The 19,531-nt window shown below is 44.6% G+C and overlaps 1 pseudogene; it reads right to left on the reverse strand.

Moving 5' to 3' along the window:
- Positions 1 to 1,040: 1,040 nt before the first annotated feature.
- On the reverse strand, positions 1,041 to 19,210 carry LOC132407280 (zinc finger protein 850-like; annotated as a pseudogene).
- Between the last annotated feature and the right edge of the window lie 321 nt (positions 19,211 to 19,531).

Genomic DNA, 19,531 nt, shown 5'->3' on the forward strand with positions numbered 1-19,531 from the left:
ACATAAGTCTGGTTCACAGATTTCCTTGAATTTCTAAACTTCTGCCGGTATGATTCTGGTGCCAACTCGGAAGCTTTGAGCACAGCCTGTTTCACTATGTCATAATCAGCTGCTTCATCAACTGTCAAGGCAGAATAGGCTTGCTGAGCCTTCCCCTTAATTACACATTGTAAGAGAATAGGCCAACCCTTTTCTGGCCACTTTAAACTCTGAGCAACCTTCTCAAAATGCTGAAAGTATTTATCAAGCTCTGCCTCGTCAAGTGGAGGTACCAATTTAACTTCCCGACTGTCCTCAAACTTATCACCAGAGTCTAACACTAGACCCCTTTGCTGCAATCTCTCTATCTTTTCCAGCTCGAACAGCCTCTATCCTTCTGCTTCCTCCCTGTTTTTCTGCCTCTCTAGCCTCAAACTGCCTCTGCCTCTCCGCACTCCATCTTTAACTTTTCTAAGTTGTATTGGAGCTCAAGCTCACTCGGTTTACTTTCAGGAAACACCTCCAACTCCTCCACTTTAAACACACCTCAGATACATAATGTTCAGCTATAATCCTCTGCATCTGTGCCTTCCTCATTGTCAATTTCACCTTAGCAAGTTTAAACCTTTTCGCAATACACAACAACACAATCCTTTTGGTGTCCTCTAATGCCTCAGAAGTTGGTGCTTCCAGACATTTATCAACATCCATTGCTGCTGATTTTGCACACACAAATAAATCAAAAGGGATTTCCACAATGAAATCAATAATTAATTAATCAACACACCATCAAATTTGTTCATATCCCAGATGCAGGTCCCAATTTTGTTATGAACAAAAATTTAGAAACTAAAGCTTTAGAAATGAACCAGCAGCAATAGACTACTCCTGGGGTCTAGTTTTGATGTTAAAACCACTATCTTTATCAGTATCTACTTATAATAAAGTAAATTAAGCAAGATAAACAAAAGTTAAGTGTTATGTGTATTTCTGTGTGTAAATTGTTACGTACCCCATAACTGGGTCACTTACCAGCAAAGATAGTGAGGTCCGTTGAAGTCTGATGGTACTATTTTTAACAGTATTTAATGATAAGAATACACAAAAATATCAATGCAAACATAGATAATATACGTCGTCGATACTAAATCTAAAAATGCGGGTATAATAACAATCAATAAGAAATAACTCTATCATTGTCTAGGGGATAATGTATTGCCCGATGGAAATATAAAAGTCACTCAAGTTCATGCAGGCTGCAGCCTTTTGTTGGAGTCAAGAGAGACAGATGGTTTAAACTTGCCGGCTTTCCTTTTTATGATGTTGATCCTTCGAGAGTTCCGTTTTTGTAGTCGGTCCTTTAGCTAAGCCGTTCCGTGGAAAACTCGTCATCCGGGCAAGGATGGACACACACACACACACACACACGAGTCACCACCGGCTGTCACTATTAACTGCTGTCACAGGATTTCTATCGTTTCTCCTGGTGCGTCTAAAGAGGATGTTCCCCAGGCCCTCTTTTATTCTTACTCACGGGGTCTCAGATGTCAATCAGGTTGGGATGATGCAATCCCTCAGCCAACCCCCTCGGCTCATTCCCTGAGGGCTTCAAATAAATAGTACGGAACTCAATACACTATTCCATCTCCAAGTGACAATGGCCGTTTCCCGTGGATTTGTATCGCTGAGGGGGCGGGACATCCCAAAACCCATGTGGATTCTGCATGTCTTTCCCTCATTTCCTGGGTCTCCTGACCTGAATTAATAGCGATCTTGTGATTCTCAAAATGGAGGGGGCAATTTTGTACCCTTCAGCCCCTCAGAGTTGGGACACAGGCGTAACAAAATATAACTCCCAAACTATTGAGCTTGGGGGAAACAAGGCTTAGAGTCTTGAGATGGTAAAGTATGGAAGTTCAGTTCATCCATGGAATAGGTGATGAGAGAGAGATATTTGTAATGTCGAGAGAAGGCAATTATGTTGAATTCCAAAGGTTCCATTGTGGTGAAATGAGAGAACAGTTGCTGTAGATTTTATGCTTCATCGTTCTAAATCCACATACGAATTCTCACCGAAAGTGACTTGTCACAAGGGGTATCGCCTTCACGTGAATTACCAAACCACACCCAGCCATGCGTTAACACAAAAGTAGTCTTCACAGGATACCCCAAATCCGATCCACACCTATGGATCAAACGAGGTGACAACCACACATTCGATGTATGGTGAATCGATACTTAACCCACCCTTGTGGGCGTAGGAAAGCTCTAAACAGTGACCCTTGGCCACTAGTTCCCTGGTTTCGATCCTTCCATTTTTCCTCCTTCATCTCCGTCTGACCCTGAGTGTCTGAGTCCTCGATTAAAACTAAGCAAGCTGTAAGCGATGTAAACAAGCTGCAAGCCAGACTGATTTGCCTTCTTAATCACTCTCTCTCTTAAAATGAATGTCCTCAGCAACCAAAAGCAAGGAATTAATAAGAATGTGAACTGACTGGTGTGCCAGTGGTTGGGATGACTGAATGAATCCTTTCCAACATTCTGAGCAGGGGAATAGCTCAGAATGTGTGAACTGACTGGTGTTTCTGGAGGGTGGAGGACTGAGTGAATCCTTTCCCACAGACTGAGCAGGTGAACGGCTTCTTCCCAGTGTGAACTTTCTGGTGTACCTTCAGTTTAGATGATTCAGTGAATCCCTTCCCACAGACTGAGCAGGTGAATGGCCTCTCCCCAGTGTGAACCACCTGATGTACCTTCAGTTTAGATGGGAAAGTGAATCCCTTCCCACAGACTGAGCAGGTGAATGGTTTCTCCCCAGTGTGAACTGACTGATGACTCTGCAGGTTGGATGACGAAGTGAATTTCTTCCCATAGACTGAGCAGATGAATGGCTTCTTCCCAGTGTGAACTCGCTGATGACTCAGCAGGTGAAATGACCAAGTGAATCTCTTCCCACAGACTGAGCAGGTGAAAGGCTTCTCCCCAGTGTGAACTTGCTGGTGTCTCTGTAGGGTGGATGAATCAGTGAATCTCTTCCCACATTCTGAGCAGGTGAATGGCTTCTCCCCAGTGTGAACTCGCTGGTGTATCTGTAGTTTGGAAGATTGAGTAAATCCCTTCCCGCAGACTGAGCAGGTGAATGGCTTCTCTCCAGTGTGAACACGCTGGTGCCTCTGTAGGGTGGAAGAGTTGATGAATCTCTTCTCACAGACTGAGCAGGTGAATGGCTTCTCCCCAGTGTGAACTTGCTGGTGTCTCACTAGAATCGATGCCAAAGTGAATCCCATCCCACAGTCTGAACAGGTAAATGGCCGCTCCCCGGTGTGAACTCGCTGGTGAGCCATTAGGTCACATGGCCGAGAGAATCCCTTCCCACAGTCTGAGCAGATGAATGGCTTCTCCCCAGTGTGAACTGACTGATGACTCTGCAGGTTGGATAACCGAGTGAATCCCTTCCCACAGTCTGAGCAGATGAATGGCTTCTCCCCAGTGTGAATTCGCTGATGACTGTTCAGTTTACATGACTGAGTGAATCCCATCCCACAGACTGAGCAGGTGAACGGCCTCTCTCCAGTGTGAACTTGCTGGTGTCTCTGCAGGGAGGATGAATCAGTGAATCTCTTCCCACATTCTGAGCAGGTGAACGGCTTCTCCCCAGTGTGCTCGCTGGTGAGCCATTAGGTCAGATGACCGAGTGAATCCCTTCCCACAGTCTGAGCAGGTGAAAGGCTTCTCCCCAGTGTGAACTTTCTGGTGTCTCTGTAGGGTGGATGAATCAGCGAATCTTTTCCCACATTCTGAGCAGATGAATGGCTTCTCCCTGTGAACTTGCTGGTGTCTCAGTAGTTGGGATGACAGAGTGAATCTCTTCCCACAGTCTGAGCAGGTGAATGGCTTCTCCCCAGTGTGAACTCGTTGATGTCTCTGCAGGCTGCCTGACTGAATGAATCTCCTCCCACAGACTGAGCAGGTGTACGGCTTCTCCCCAGTGTGACCTCGCTGGTGTGTCAGTAGGTGAGATGACCGAGTGAATCCCTTCCCACAGTACGAGCAGGTGAACGGCCGCTCCCTGGTGTGAACTCGCTGGTGTGTCAGTAGGTCAGATGAGCGAATGAATCTCTTCCCACAGTCTGAGCAGGTGAATGGCTTCTCCCCAGTGTGAATTCGCAGATGTGTCTGCAAGCTGGCTGACGAAGTGAATCCCTTCCCACAGTCCGAGCAGGTGAATGGGCGCTCCTTGGTGTGAACTCGCTGGTGAGTCATTAGGTCAGATGACCCAGTGAATCCCTTCCCACAGTCCGAGCAGGTGAATGGCTTCTCCCCAGTGTGAACTCGCTGGTGACTCTGTAGGGTGGATGAGCGAATGAATCCCTTCCCACAGTCCGAGCAGGTGAATGGGCGCTCCTTGGTGTGAACTCGCTGGTGAGTCATTAGGTCAGATGACCGAGTGAATCCCTTCCCACAGTCCGAGCAGGTGAATGGCTTCTCCCCAGTGTGAACTCGCTGGTGACTCTGTAGGGTGGATGAGCGAATGAATCCCTTCCCACAGTCCGAGCAGGTGAATGGGCGCTCCTTGGTGTGAACTCGCTGGTGAGTCATTAGGTCAGATGACCGAGTGAATCCTTTCCCAGAAATTCAGCAGATGACCAGCTTCTGACTGGTGTGTCCACAGGTGGGATGACAGACTAAATGCTTTCTTAAACACAGAACAGGTGAATGGCCTTGCCCAGTGTGAACTTGTTGACGTACCTTCAGTTGAGATGACTGACTGAATCCATTCCCTCTGTCTGAGCAGAAGAATAGGCTGTCCCCTGTGTAAAATGACGGACATGCCAGTTGGTCAAATGACTGAGTGAATCCTGCCCCGTAGTCTGATCAGGTAGGATGGTCGATTGAATCCCTTGCTTCACTTCTTAAATATCTAGACAGAGGCAGCAAAACTGGTGTGCCATGTTTGAGCTTCCGGGAGACAAATTCCTTCTCGTTTTTAACCTGTAAAAAGATTTACAAAATCCATCAATGGGTGTACAACAACACTTCGGATGAGATTACTTGAGTTGCCAAGGTCTGATCCAGCATCATACTGTTACAGTGAGGTTCCACCCAAGTTGGACAGAGAAATCATCTTCTAACTGGGCACAGTGCTGGTATCTGGAATAACCATCAATTCCCTTATGCTCTTCTTGTTTCTATAGGAATGGGGCATTTCTGCCATCTCCAATCTGTGCCTTGGCTCAGTTTGACTCCCTCCATTGGTATTATTCCCTGTTCCTGCTGAATGGGTGCCTGGCCACACAGTAACTGAAACATTCTCACACAAATAGTCTTTCTTGACGTGCAGCTGGGATTTTCTTATATGTATTATTAACTTAAAGTGCCACAGTTTTAATGCCTTATAAAAATCTCTTACTGAGATGAATGGTTGATCCGCACAGCTGTTAAATTAACTTACAGTGATTTTTTTCTGTTATTTCAGGCTCTTACAGAAAAGTACCAACAAAGAAACAAGCCCTTTGGGCTATCTAACTTGTGCTAAACTATTTAAACTCCCCACTCCCACACCCCTACCATTCAGGTACCTACACAAAACTCCTTAAATGTTGAAATCCAGCTCGCATTCACCATTTGTGTTGACTGCTCATTCCACACCCAGATGACCATCAGTGTGAAGAAGTTTCCCCTCATGTTCCCCTTAACATTTCACCTGTCACCCTTAACCCATGGCCTCTGGTTGTAGTTCCACACCATCTCCGTGGTAAAAGCCAGCTTGCATTTAGTCTATCTATGCCCCTCTATCACAATCAAATCTCCCCTCAATCTTTTACATTCCAAGGAATAAAGTCCTAACCTGTTCAATCTTTCCTCGTAACCCAAGTCCTCCAGACCTGGCAAAATCCTTGTGAATTTTCTCTGAACTCTCGGAACCTCTTTTACAACTTTCATCTATCTACTGCTGTCAGTGCTTTGGTTCACGAAGGCCAATGGGCTGAAATCTTTCTTTCCATCTCTATCTAACTGTGACACCACTTTCAGTGAATTACGGACTTGTATTCCCAGGTCCCTTCCTTCTACAACACTCCTCAGTGCCCAACCAGTCACTGTGTAAGACCTACACTGGTAGGACCTACCAAATACAACAGCTCACACTTGTCTACATTAAATTTCATTTTCCATTTCACAAACCATTTTTCCAGCTGGTCCAGATCGCACTGTAAGCCATGATAGTCCTCCCCGCTGTCCACTACACCCCAATCTTGGTGTCATCCACAAATTTACTGATCCAGTTAACCACACTATCATCCAGATTACTGATATAGATGACAAACAACAACAGATCCATCACTGATCCCTCTGGCACACAACTAGTCACAGGCCTCCAGTCAGAGAGGCAACCATCTGCTACCACACTCTGGCTTCTCCCAAAGCCAGTGTCTCGTCCAATTTACTATCTCATCTTGAATGTTGAGTGACTGAACCTTCTTGACCAACCTCCCATATGAGACTTTGTCAAGTGCCTTGCCAAAGTCCATGTAGACAACATCCACTGCCTTGCCTTCATCCACTTTCCTGAAAACTTCCTCGAGAGACTCTATAAGATTGGTGAGCCATGACCTACCATGCACAAAACCATGTTCTCTATCCTTAATCAACTCACATCTATCCAAATACTTATATATCTGGTTCCTGCACATAAGTTCCAATAACTTTCCCTCTACTGATGTCAAGCACACCAATGTACAATTTCTTAGTTTATTTTTAGAGCCTTTCTTGAACAACGTTACAACATTGGCTGTCCTCCAATCCTCCAGTACCTCACCTGTCACTAAGGATAATTTAAATATCTGTGCTTGGGCCCTGACAACTTCCGCACTTGTCTTCCAAACGGTCCGAGGGTACAATTTGTCAAGCCCTGGGGATTTATCCATGGCAATTTTCCTTCAGACGACAAACACCTTCACCTCTGTAATCTGTCCAGGGTCAATGAAGTTGATGCTGCTTTGCCTCACTTCTACAGACTCTGTGTCCACCTCCTGAGTAAATACGAATGCAGAAAAAATCTCCCCCATCTATTTCATCTCCTCATATGGATTACCATTCTGATCCTGCAAAGGATTAATTTTTTCCCTTCTTGCATCAGTGTTCACTTGAATTTCCTGTATCTCATAAGTAGCCCATTTGTTCCTATCTGCCTGTATGCACCTCCTTTTTATTGATCTGGGAGATGAAAACCAAAGGGGTGATAGAGCTGCATGGTGGGGGGTGGGGGTAACGGGGGGGTAAACTAAAGTCTCAAGGGGAATGGATGCCTGAATAACAGAACAGATTGTGGAGGTGTTGTGGAGACAGGTGTTGTTCAGACTTCAGACAAAGTCAGGAATGAAAAACGTTGAGCATGATGCAGTGAATATGCTGAGCCCTGTATATCTCAATGCAAGGAGCATGATAGGAAAGGTGGATGTGTTCAGGGAATGGATCAACACCTGGAATTAAGATACTAGGATCTGGCAACTGTGGACTGGGACAGGCTGCTTTATGGCAAAGGTTTCCTTGGTCAGTGGGAGGCCTTCAAAGCGAAATTTTGAAAGTACAAAGCGGGTATGTGCTTGTCAGAATAAAAGGTAAAGATAGAAACTGCCGGGAACCTTGGATTTCAAGAAATATTGAGACCCTGGTGAAGCACAAAATGGAGTTTCATAACAGGGATAGGCAGGCAGGTTCTTATGAAGTATAAAAAGTACAAGAGAACACATTAGAGATAAATCAGGATGGCTAAAAGAAGGCATGAGGTTGCCATTGCAGAAAAGATTAATCATCAGGGATTCCAGAGATAGAGTAAGAGCAAAACGATTGTAAGGCACAAAGTTGGTTCTCTGTCAGACCAGAATGGCAATCCACGTATGGAACCAAAGCAGATGGGGGATATCTTAAATATGTTTTCATCCCTATTTACTCAGGAGATGGACAAAGGTTCTATTGGAGTGTGAAAAAAGCCACATTAAAATCGTGGACCCTGTACAGTTTAAAGAAGAGATGTAATTTCACTGTTCAACATAGAACACTGAGCATAGAAATCTACATCATATTCCAGGCCATTCAGCCTACAACATTGTGCCAACCACGTAACTTACTCTAGAAACTGCCTAGAATTTCCCTAGCACATAGCCCTCCATTTCTCCAAGCTCCATGTGCCTATCTAAGAGGCCGTTAAGAATCCCTATTGTATCTGCCTCAACCACCACTGCTGGCAGTGGGTTACACGCACACACTATTTTCTAGGTAAAAAACTTACCCTTGCCATCCCCTCGGTAGCTATTTCCAAGCACCTTAAAACTATGCCCCCTAGTGTTAGCCATTTCAACCCTGGGGGAAAAAACTCTGGCTATCTACACGACCACTTTATAAACCTAAAAAAGGCACTGAGCATCAGAATGTAAGTTTGCTTTGAGGATCTGTTAGAATTATGAGGGTATAGATAGGGTAAATGCAAACAGCTTTTTCCACTGAGGTTGGGTAGGATGACAACCAGAGGTCATGGGTAAGTGGGGAAGGTGAAAATTAAACGTGATCATTTGGGAAAGCTCTTTAATGAAATGGTCGTGAGACTGTGGAATGAGACGCCAGCAAAAGTGGTGAATATCAGTCCGGTTTCAACAATAAGAGAAGTTTGATAGGTACTTGGATGGTAGGGGCATGAAGGGTGACTGTCCCAGTGCAGGTAGTTGAATTAGACAGCTTAAATGTGTTCTCAGCATTGACTAGGTGGGCTAAATAGCCTGTTTCCGTACTGAACTTCTCCATGTTTCTGTGACAGAGAAGCTGGCCAAACTTGTCTGGAAGGGAAAGGTAGGAGTGACAACACAGCAATGGCTGGAGCAATTCGGGAGCTGAGTGATCGATACATCCCAAAGAAGTGGAAGCATTGGAAAGGCAGGATGACACAACCATGGCTAAAATGAGAAGCCAAAACCAACATAAAAACCAAGAGAGAGCAAACAAAAGAACAAAAATTATTGGGAAGCTTTTAGAAACCAACAGAAGATGACTAAAAAAAAAGTCAGATGAGCTCGCATGGATTTATGATTTGTAGTCATTAATGAGTCTTGGTAGCACCCAACAGTCTGAGGCATTCAGAAGAATAAAATATCCCGGGCCTCAATATCTCTTGAAAACCAAGGTTCCCTGCACCAGTTACCTTTCAACTTTTATTTTGACAGGCACATACAAACTCAACATCCTCAAAATTTCACTTCTGAAGGTCTCACACTTACCAAGTACTCCTTGGCCAGAAAACAGCCCGTCGCAAACCACACTTATCAGATCCTTTCTGATAACATCAAAATTGACCTTTCTCCAATTCAGAACCTCAATCCATGGTCCAGACCTCTCTTTTTCCATATTTACTTTTGATTCTCATGGCATTATGATCACTAATTTCTGTCATCAGCCCTGGATCATTTCCTAACAGCTTATTGCACACTTCTACGTCGGGAATTCTATGCACTGATTAAGGGCACATTTGACAAACTTTACCCCATCTAGTCCTTTACATTATGGGAGTCTAGTCAATATCTGGAAAGTTAAAATCACTTACTGCATCAACCTTTGTTTCTTGGCATGGTCTGTAATCTCTTTAAAAATTTGTTCCTCTAAATCCCTCAGACTATTGGGTGCGACGAAGTCCCAATCATGGCTACAATATCGTAATTCCCTGCCCTGAGGTCATCTGGCTTTCCTACCATGCTTCTTGCTTTGTAATATACACAGCTCAGCACATTCATCGCACCATGCTCAGCCATTTGATTGCTGACTCCATCTGAGGACTGAACAACTTCTGATCAAGCCTGTAAAGATGGGAATCCATCCCCCCAGTTTAACTCCCTACTGCTCCAATACTTACCAACTAAACTAGCCAACATGATTAAAACAAATAACATGGATGGCCTGACAATGACCAAAATAGAATGTGACAAGCTTTGACATATTGTTGGGACCTGACTTTCAAATCCCAATCAACCCTGAAGGGAACTAATATTAAAGGTGAAGATGTTCAGTGGGAAGAAGGACGCAAGAGGGCGATATCTGGGGATAAGAAATGGGAACAAAAACCTACCAAGAGACAGGTGGGGACAACAACCCATTTTCAAATGAACAAGCAAGGATGCTTCCTGCCATGAGTACCACCCCTCAGGAAGAGCCCAACGGAACATTGCAAGTTGCTGGAATTCAAATTCCGTTTATGATTGATATGCCGGCAACCACAACCACTCTCAATCAGGAAGTAATATCGGAAAATGGATTCCAGCTATCAAACACGACAATCACTCTGTCTGGGTTCGAAGGCACGGAACGCACGTATTCACATACACAGCCACTACAGGTGGAATTCCAGGGGGATTGAGAAAAGCCAGTATTATGCACCCCTCTAGGGACAAAGTTCCCAGTCACATTAGAGCGGTTAAAGGAAGAGAGAACAGTGCATTACTGGCCGAAGTTCCGGATTTCCTTTGGTGACAGACAGGATAGGTGGTTCCCCATACCACCGTGACGGTTTGCCTTGGGTTCAAGCCAAAGAGCCTAGGGTTCCTTGCCTCCAGCACCAAGGGAGGCTGGCCAGACTTGGCCGCATGCCAACTCTGATACTGGAAGGACTCAGGTAAAGACAGGACATCTGGTAAGACACTCTTTTAATATTGACCGAATCCAAGAGGCTGTACCCCATCTCTGGGCAATTTCAGGCCATGAAATTGGCCTTGCTTGTTAATTTCTAAAACTGCCCCCCATCTGGATCACCATGAAAAGAGGACAGACATTCCCATCCATTCTGCTATATCCCCTCAAGCCCGAGGCACTGTTTTATGAGAATGGAAGCCCGTTTGTGGATCCAGCAGGGAAACAATATTCTGGATATTGACGGACAGTGAAGTAATTGAGCAGGACTCTTTTGAAGCAGCCGTCTCGTCCAGAAGGCTGAGCTGTTTGCTCTGACTTGTGCCTGTATCCTAGCAACAGACTAAAGTGCGAAAAATTACACGGACTCCCGTTATGCATTTGGAGTTGTACATGACTACGGGGCTCTCTGGGTACATGGGGATTCCTGACTTCCTCTGGCCACGTTTGTAAACAACTTACTCACTGCTCCACAGCTACCTTGAGTTCTGGCTATTATTAATGTGCGGCCCACACCCGCATGTCCAAACAGGTCACTGAACTCAATGCTTTAGTAGATTAGACAGTGAAAAGTGCTGCACAATCCTCGATAGTTGTAGTCTCCTCGGGTTCCCATCAAGCAATCCTCCATAACTCAAGCAGAACGAGTTTGCCAGACATGTGGGAGGTGCGTACTTTTCAGGGGACGCCTCTGAGGAGGAGTGCAAGCTGTGGTTCCAGATGGGGTGCCAGAAAGACCCCGACCCAGGTTTTTGGATCACCCCAGCGGGACAGGTTTGTGTTCCTACACAGTTTTTACCAATATTGGTCAATTATGGACACACCTGGAAAAGGAGGGAATGGTTGTTAACCTGCACCCTGCACACTGGGTACCATTTTCGTGTCCCTTGACCATTTTCGTGTCTACAAGTTGATGTTACTGAATTGCCTAGAGTACATTGCTATAGATACTGCTTAGTTATTATAGATACATTTAATAGATGGATTGAAGCTATTCCAACTACCAATAATACTGTTATGACTGTTGTGAAGGTATTATTACGGGATATAATTCCCAGGTATGGCCTGCCAGAGATGCTGAGCTCTGACAATGGCCCACACTTTGTGGTGAAAGCAAGCGAAGGGGTGTGTAACAAACCAGCTATCAAGTAACAATTCCACTGTGTACACCACCCACAGGCCGCTGGCTTAGTGTCAATGGCACTCTGAAGAGTAAGTTGGCCAAACTAACAGCGGAGACTGGACTCACTTGGTTGAAGGTTCTACTGTTAGACCTATTCCACATGAGGGTCACCCCACAGGGGAAATCAGAGTTGTCACCAGCTGAAATCATTTATGGACGGCCCATGAGGACACCCTGTGGACCAAGACCTTGTGCACCATTGTTCCCAGAAAGTCTACCAGGTAAATTGGATATGCATACCCTCGGGGAAGAGATGGGAAATACATATGCCAACTAAACAAAATTTTCCAAGCATTACATTCACAGGTATGACGGGCTTACAAGGAAGAGAACTACCGCGCAGAGAGGAGTGACTATCCCACCCAAGAACCTGGGAATTTTGTCCTGACCAAGAACTGGGATTGAGGGAAACTCAGACCTCGGTGGAGAGGACCATATTAGGTGTTACTGACCACTCCACGGCTCAGAGACTGAAGGGGCAATCTCGGTGGATACATCGAACAGACTACAAACGTGCTACTGAAGGAACTGAGTAGAAGGGCTCTCTCGGACTAAAGGAAAAAGTATTGGTTGATAGTGGTGTGACGATCCTCTAGGTTTCTTGCCGTGGACTGTCATTTTAAGAGAGTGCCGAGTGACTTCAGCCGCCGGCTTTATCGGCTCCTGTTTCTTACTGAGAGAGAGGGAGGGGTGGAACTATTTGACTCTGCAGCGTGTTTACACTTGCTCACAGCTTGTGTTTACATAGCTCGCAGTTTGCTTTATTTAAGCAAGGACAGTCAGAGACAGACAGTCAGACGGAGAGAAAGAAAGAAGATGGAAGGTTTGAAACAAAGGACCTAGAGGCTGAAGTTCGGTGTTTGAACTCTCCTGTGCCCACAAGGGTGGGTTGATTATTGATCCAGCAAATTCTGAATGTGTGATTGTCACTTTGTTTGATCCACTGGAGTGGATCTTTAGGTTTGGCAGTGTCCTGTGAAGATCACTTGTGCTAACCCTTGCCTGGGGGTGGTAATTCACTTGTACAGGGTACCCCGTGACAAATCACTGTTGGTGGTAATTCGTATAATCCATATGGGGATTTTGATGGAGTATCCTGTGGCTACCGCTTTTGTTAACCCTGAACTGGATTTGGGTGCGTTATGTGGTAACCACTTGTGAGAAAGGTATTCTGTGGAAATCACTGTTGGTAATACTTTGTGTGTTGGATCTGGATTGGGAGACCTTGTGGAATCTACTTGTGTGTTAACCCTTGCCTGGGTGGTAGTTCCCTTTGAAGACGGTACCCCTGTTATCAGCTAGTTTTGGTGATAATTCATATGTGGATTTGGAACGAAGACGGATAAGATCTTCGGCGACTGTTACTCTGTTTTACCACTGTGGAACTTGTGGAATTGGAAGCAATTGCCTACTCTCGACATTCACCTTGGATTACAAATATCTCTCTCGTCATTTATTCCGTGGATGAGCTGAACTTTCATACTTTACCATCTTCAGACTCTAAGCTTGGTATTCCCTGAGCTCAATGGTTTGGGAGTTATATTTACACATATGTATACACATAACCATAGAACACTACAGCACAGTACAGGCTCTTCAGCCCTCCATGTTGTGCCGACCCTTATAACCCTTAAAAAAAATGTACTAAATCCACACTACCACATAACCCTCTATTTTTCTTTCATCTATGTGCCTGTCCAAGAGGCTCTAAAACAGCCCTAATGTTATAGCCTCCACCACCATCCCTGGCAAGTCATTCCAGGCACCCTCAAAAAACTTAACACTGATGTCTCCCCGAAACTTCCCTCCCTTAATTTTGTACATATGCCCTCTGGTAATTGCTATTGCTGCCCTGGGAAACAGATACTGACTATCCACCCTGTCTATGCTTCTCATAATCTTGTGGACCTCTATCAAGTCCCCTCTCAATCTTCTACTCTCCAAAGAGAAAAGTCCCAGCTCTGCTAACCTTGATTCATATGACATGTTCTCCAAACCAGGCAACATCCTGGTAAATCTCCTCTGCACTCTCTCCATAGCGTCCACATCCTTCCTAAATGAGGTGACCAGAATTGAACATAATACTCTAAGTGCAGTCTCACCAGAGATTTGTAGAGTTGCAACATGACCTCTCTACTCTTGAACTCAATCCGCCTGTTAATGAAGCCTAGCATACCATAGGCCTTCTTAACCACCCTATCAACCTGTGCAGCAACCTTGAGGGATGTATGGATTTGAACCCCAAGGTCCCTTTTGATTGTTTTGCTTAAGTTGTTATAAGTAGATACAAATAAAGATAGTGGTGTTAACATCAAAACCAGGCTCCATGTGTGGTATATTGCTGCTGGTTCATTTAAATTGTTACAGGTATGTAACAGTGGTGTTTGTGTTTATGTCTTTGAGAGGGATCACGCCAGCATCCGGGGTCCCCATGTTAACAGATTTCTGTGTCTCTGTCACACCGATGCCAAACAGGTAGAACTAGGGGCCTGTATGACAGTAATCCAATGTCCAATGACAGTAATCCTGCTCAATCAGAGTGAGGAACTCTCTGCCTGGGCTTTCACAAATAATGCCAGGGGAAGAGAGATGAGGAATTAGGGTCCAGTCAGAGATGACTGTGGCTGTCAGTGTTTTGAGGGATGGTATCTCAGGCTCCCACCGAACACACCTTCCTAGACTGGGAAACATGCATCCTGGCCATACTTGCAGGTGCCCGGCAGCGGAGAGTAAAAACTGAGACTGAGCGATTTTGGATGATCACTTTTCTCTCCTACGGAGTAGCCAGGAATTTACGAGATATAATCAATTTGGCTACAGCGCTTGAGGAGCTGGCCACAATACTGCAGGGACCCTGACAGAAACGCAGGCCCAAGTAACAGAAATATCCACTGAAATGATTGTAATCTGGCAAACAGTCCTACAGAATCATATGGCTTTAGATTTTATCCTAGCTGAGAAAGGGGGAACCTGTGCTATTATTGACACAGGATGCTGCACATATATCTCTGATGAGTCTACCAACATTACTCCCTCTCTGAGCACACTGCCAAGGAGATTGACAGCATCAAGAAAGTAGGGCAGGATTTACACGGGTTCACCGAAGGTTCGAAATGGTGGTCTTTGACAGCCTGTTTGTTAATATGTGGGGCATGATATTGCATTATGTCCTAATAGTTGTGCATATCATTGTTATAATTACTGTTGAATGCTGTTTTTACTCACTGATAAGTCAATGTTGTACTCAGTTGCTTTCTCTCTGTAAAAAACTACTGCTTTGTTGATCATGTAATGATCAAAAGGAGGGAGTGATAAAGTATGCAAAAGGGTTAACACTTGGTTAAACAATAGCAGCCTGTTTTTCTGAAAGAAACTGCTGATGAGCACCAGATGTGTTAAGCCAAGCTGAGCCATATTTCTTCTTGAGAGAAGCTAGCTCGGGTTCCAGGATGCTCATCTCCTTGTTTACTCACGCGTAGAGATAGGGCAGCTTCAGTCTGTTCTAAGGCATTATGACTATTTTGTAATTTGTCTTTAGGGGCTGTCATGTAGTAAATAACGTTGGCTCCAGCCTGTCTTGTGTGGGGGGTATCTGGACAGATATATCTGTGGTATAACGCAAATTGTTAGTCAGTTAGTGGACTGGGCGGGAACAGTCATAGACTCTTCCTATTTGAGTGACTAACTGAGTAAGCCCCAGGTGCTTGGAATAAACAGTTTGTGCTTATACGGTCCCTGAGTGAATTTATCGGGATTAGACTTTGATAGAATGGGATAGCTTTTAAAGGGCTGGGCTACTGGAAGGACATTACCAGACCTGAAGTGATTCCAACTGGGTCTGTCAGAGGCATAACTGGTTCTTCTGGGCACATTCAGTCTCACTCCCAACTATTTCCTACCTTCCTTTGTACAGGTATGTAATGTCTAAAGGACCAGAGTTTGAGTAAATGAGACTCACCAAACTTTTTCCTGACTGAATCACTGGATTCTCTGAGTCAGATAGGTTCTCTCCAGTTGATGCTCTCAGTCCTCGGGCAGGTTCACTTGTTGCTGTTCCCTCGTCTACAGTCGTGGTTTCCTTCCAGTTGGGGTTTTTCTTCCAACAAATCTCTCACCGCAGGTCTAACTTTAACGTGAAAGATAATGAAGCACATTAACAATAAAAAGGAGAACCAAACATTTCTGCTATATGTTACTAAGAACAAAACTCACTGAAACTTAAATGTTGAAGGCAAATATAATGATCTCAGTGAACAAATCTGTAACACATCACAAAACCTGATGTGGGATAGGAAGGAGTCATCGTTCTGTCATGGTAAGATGTAAGACGCAGGAAGATAATTAGGTGATTCGATCCATCAAGTCTGCTCCACCACTCAACCGTGGCTGAGATTTATCCCAATACCATATCCCTGCCTTCCTGCTGTAACCCTGAAGCTACTTAGCAATCATGAGTATATTAATCTCTGCCATAAATATACCCAAATGGCAGCCTCAACCACCATCTGTGGCAACAAATTCCACAGATCAGACATCTTTTGGATGAAGAAATTTTTGTCAACTCAATTTTAAAGGTAAGCATCTTTATTCTGACACTGTGCTGTCGGATCACAGACTCTCCATCTTATGGAAACATCCTCTCCATGTCCACTGTATCCAGGCTTTTCAGCATTCAGTAGGTTTACTTTGCCATACATCTCCCCCACCAACCCCACAGTCCCTCTGAACTCCACTGAGCACAGGTCCAGAACCACCAAATGCTCCTCATACATAAAGCCAATCTTTCCTGTGATTATTCTTGTAAATCTTGTCAGCAACAACTGTACTGAACACAAACAGGTACCAGGATAATTTACAGAGAAAAGTTGTGCTTTCTTCACTGCTCTACGATCACAGAATGACCCATTTCCATTTCCAGGTTAAAACAGGTCCATTTCAGGAAATATAAACCATTCCAGGGTGAATGTAATAAACAGAAACTGGAATTACCAGAAACACTCAGCAGGTAAGGACCAGCTGTGTTGAGAGGAACAAACTTTTCAATTCAGGTTAATATATTTCATCAGAATGACTTCAAACATTTTCAGTTTTTAGTGCAGATCTCCAGAAACTTGAGATTGTGCATGATTTCTGCCGAGTAACAGACAGGTGACAGTCGGTGTGGGGGGGGGGGGGGGGGGGTGATTTCCAAACACAGTTCAACACCAAACTCAAGGGTCTATTTCTACTGTTGTAAACACGGAACTGCCCATTTACTCATAGCCTCTCCCTGTGAGGGATGGAATGGGAAATCATCCTCTCCTCAGATTAGCAGTCATTGCTTCCAAAGGAACTCCAGAAACAAACTGCTGATCCCAGACCAGAAATACTCACTCAACACCTTATAAGCCCAAGCAGCTCGATCCCCGGGTCCATTTTACCTGGATCAAGAACTGTGAATAGTTAAGTGAGTAGAAGATGAACTGAACTCCAAAAGTTAAAGTTAAAGATGAAACACCCGATTCAACATTTTAAGCAACATTTTTGTTTTGTGTAATTTTAGAGTGAAAAAAATAAAGGAACAGCATGCAAAAGTTTGGGGACCCTAAGAGATTTAAGCTCTCAGACGACTTTTACCAATGTCTCAGACCTTTATGAGATTGTTAGTGCTATGGCTTGTTCATAATCTTTGTCAGGAAAGTCCAGGTGATGCAAATTTCAAAGCTTTATAAATACCCTGACTCCTCAAACCTTCTCCCAGCAATCAGCAGCCATGGGCTCCTCTAAGGAGCTGCCTAGCACTCTGAAAATTAAAATAATTGATGGCTACAAAGCAAAGGGAGGCTATAAGAAGATTGCAAAGCATTTTCATGTAGCCGCTTCCTCAGTTCGTAACATCATTAAGAAATGGCAGTTAACAGGAATGGCGGAAGTCGTCCAAGAAATCTTTTGCACAGAACTGCTCATAGGATTGCTCGAAAGGCAAATCAAAACCCCCGCTTGACTGCAAAAGACCTGGAAATAAACATCACATCATCTGTACAAAAAGCTAAAGGTATAACGGGATGGCTTCTACAACAGGATAATGATCCTAAACACACCTCAAAGTTCACAATGGACTACCTCAAGGTACAAGCTGAAGGTTTTGCCATGGCCCTCACATTCCCCCGATCTAAACATCATCGAAAATCTATGGATAGACCTCAGAAGAGCAGTGCATGCAAGACGGCTCAAGAATCTCACAGAACCGGAAGCCTCTTGCAAGGAAGAATGGGCAACAATCCCCAAACAAGAATTGAAAGGTTCTTAGCTGGCTACAGAAAGCATTTACAAGCTGTGATACTTGCCAAAGGGTTGTTACTAAGTACTGACCATGCAAGGTGCCCAAACTTTTGCTTCAGACCCTTCTCCGTTTTTGTTATTTTGAAACTGTAAAAGATGGAAAAGAAAAAGTAATCGAGCTTAAAATATTAAAAAATGTGTCATCTTTAACTTTATGCCTTTTGGAACTCAGGTCATCTTTTATTCACTATATTGCTATTCACAGCAACAGAAATTTTGACCAGGGATGACCAAACTTTTGCATGTCACTGTATGTGATTTTCCTGCTAAATGATACTTTAAAAAGTCAGATTTCCAAATATCACTCCCCACTTGCAAATTATCGAGCAACTACTGCGTTGCCACAATACACACTGGTAACACCAGTTTCTGTATTGTACATAAATATTTCCCCTGAACACCCACCCCCCTCCAGGTGACTGACAGGGGTGAACTCGGTGATGGCAATGCCAAGGAATATGAAGGGAAGGGCAGTAGTCTGTCTCACTGGAGTCTGGCACATTTGTGATGTGAAAGCTACTTGTTGCCCAGGGCAAAGGTGTTTGATATCAGTAAGTACGCAGACAGAATGGGTCAAAGCATGTCCTCGCCGGTAGAAAACGCCAGAACAAGCAACAAACACAAAATGCCGGAGGAACTCAGCAGGCCTGGCAGCATCGATAGAAAAGAGTACTAAAGCTGAGTTCCTCCGGCATTTTGCGTGTGTTGCTTGGATTGCCGGCAGCTCCGGTTGGAGGCAGAACTAAGGTGATTGTCTCAACAGCTGATGGAAAGACTTTGTTCCCTTTCTCCGAGTTCCTGATCCCTGCATTTAGTTTTCTGGAGCTCGGCTCTGTCTGTGAGATCTATTTGCTCCCATTCCCTGATTAACCGGAAGCTCCCCGGGGCTCGTGTATGGATCGTGGGGCTGAGAGAGAGGAAAAAGACCTGTCCTGTGCCGAGTTTGCGAGCCACGGGTGTTTAGTGTTCACAACAATTGTCACTCAATTAAAGCCCACCCAGCACCCGCTCTTACCTCCACCGGTCCTCCCGACATTTTGTGTACTGCGCGCATGCGGAGTTATCCAAGACAGGGGCAAGCTTGACGCCTGCGCATTTGATCGGTGCTTCAAGCGACGGCGATATTTTAAACGCATGGCATTATGGGTACGCACGGTGCCATTAACGGTTTCTGCAAGCACCGGTTTCATGCCCATACTTCAGTTTGTTTTCTGTGTAGAAAAATCAGCAGTTTTGTTTTTTTTTTACCCAGAAAGCAGCTTCCATAAACGATACACTCCATATCAACAGGCATTTCGTTTATTTAATGCCAAAGTACAATCGTCTTACAAATACAGATATGAAACACAAGAGATTCTGCAGTTGCTGGAAAACAGCGAC

The sequence above is a fragment of the Hypanus sabinus genome, chromosome 18 (assembly GCF_030144855.1).
Source record: "Hypanus sabinus isolate sHypSab1 chromosome 18, sHypSab1.hap1, whole genome shotgun sequence".
Taxonomy (NCBI): Eukaryota; Metazoa; Chordata; class Chondrichthyes; order Myliobatiformes; family Dasyatidae; genus Hypanus; species Hypanus sabinus.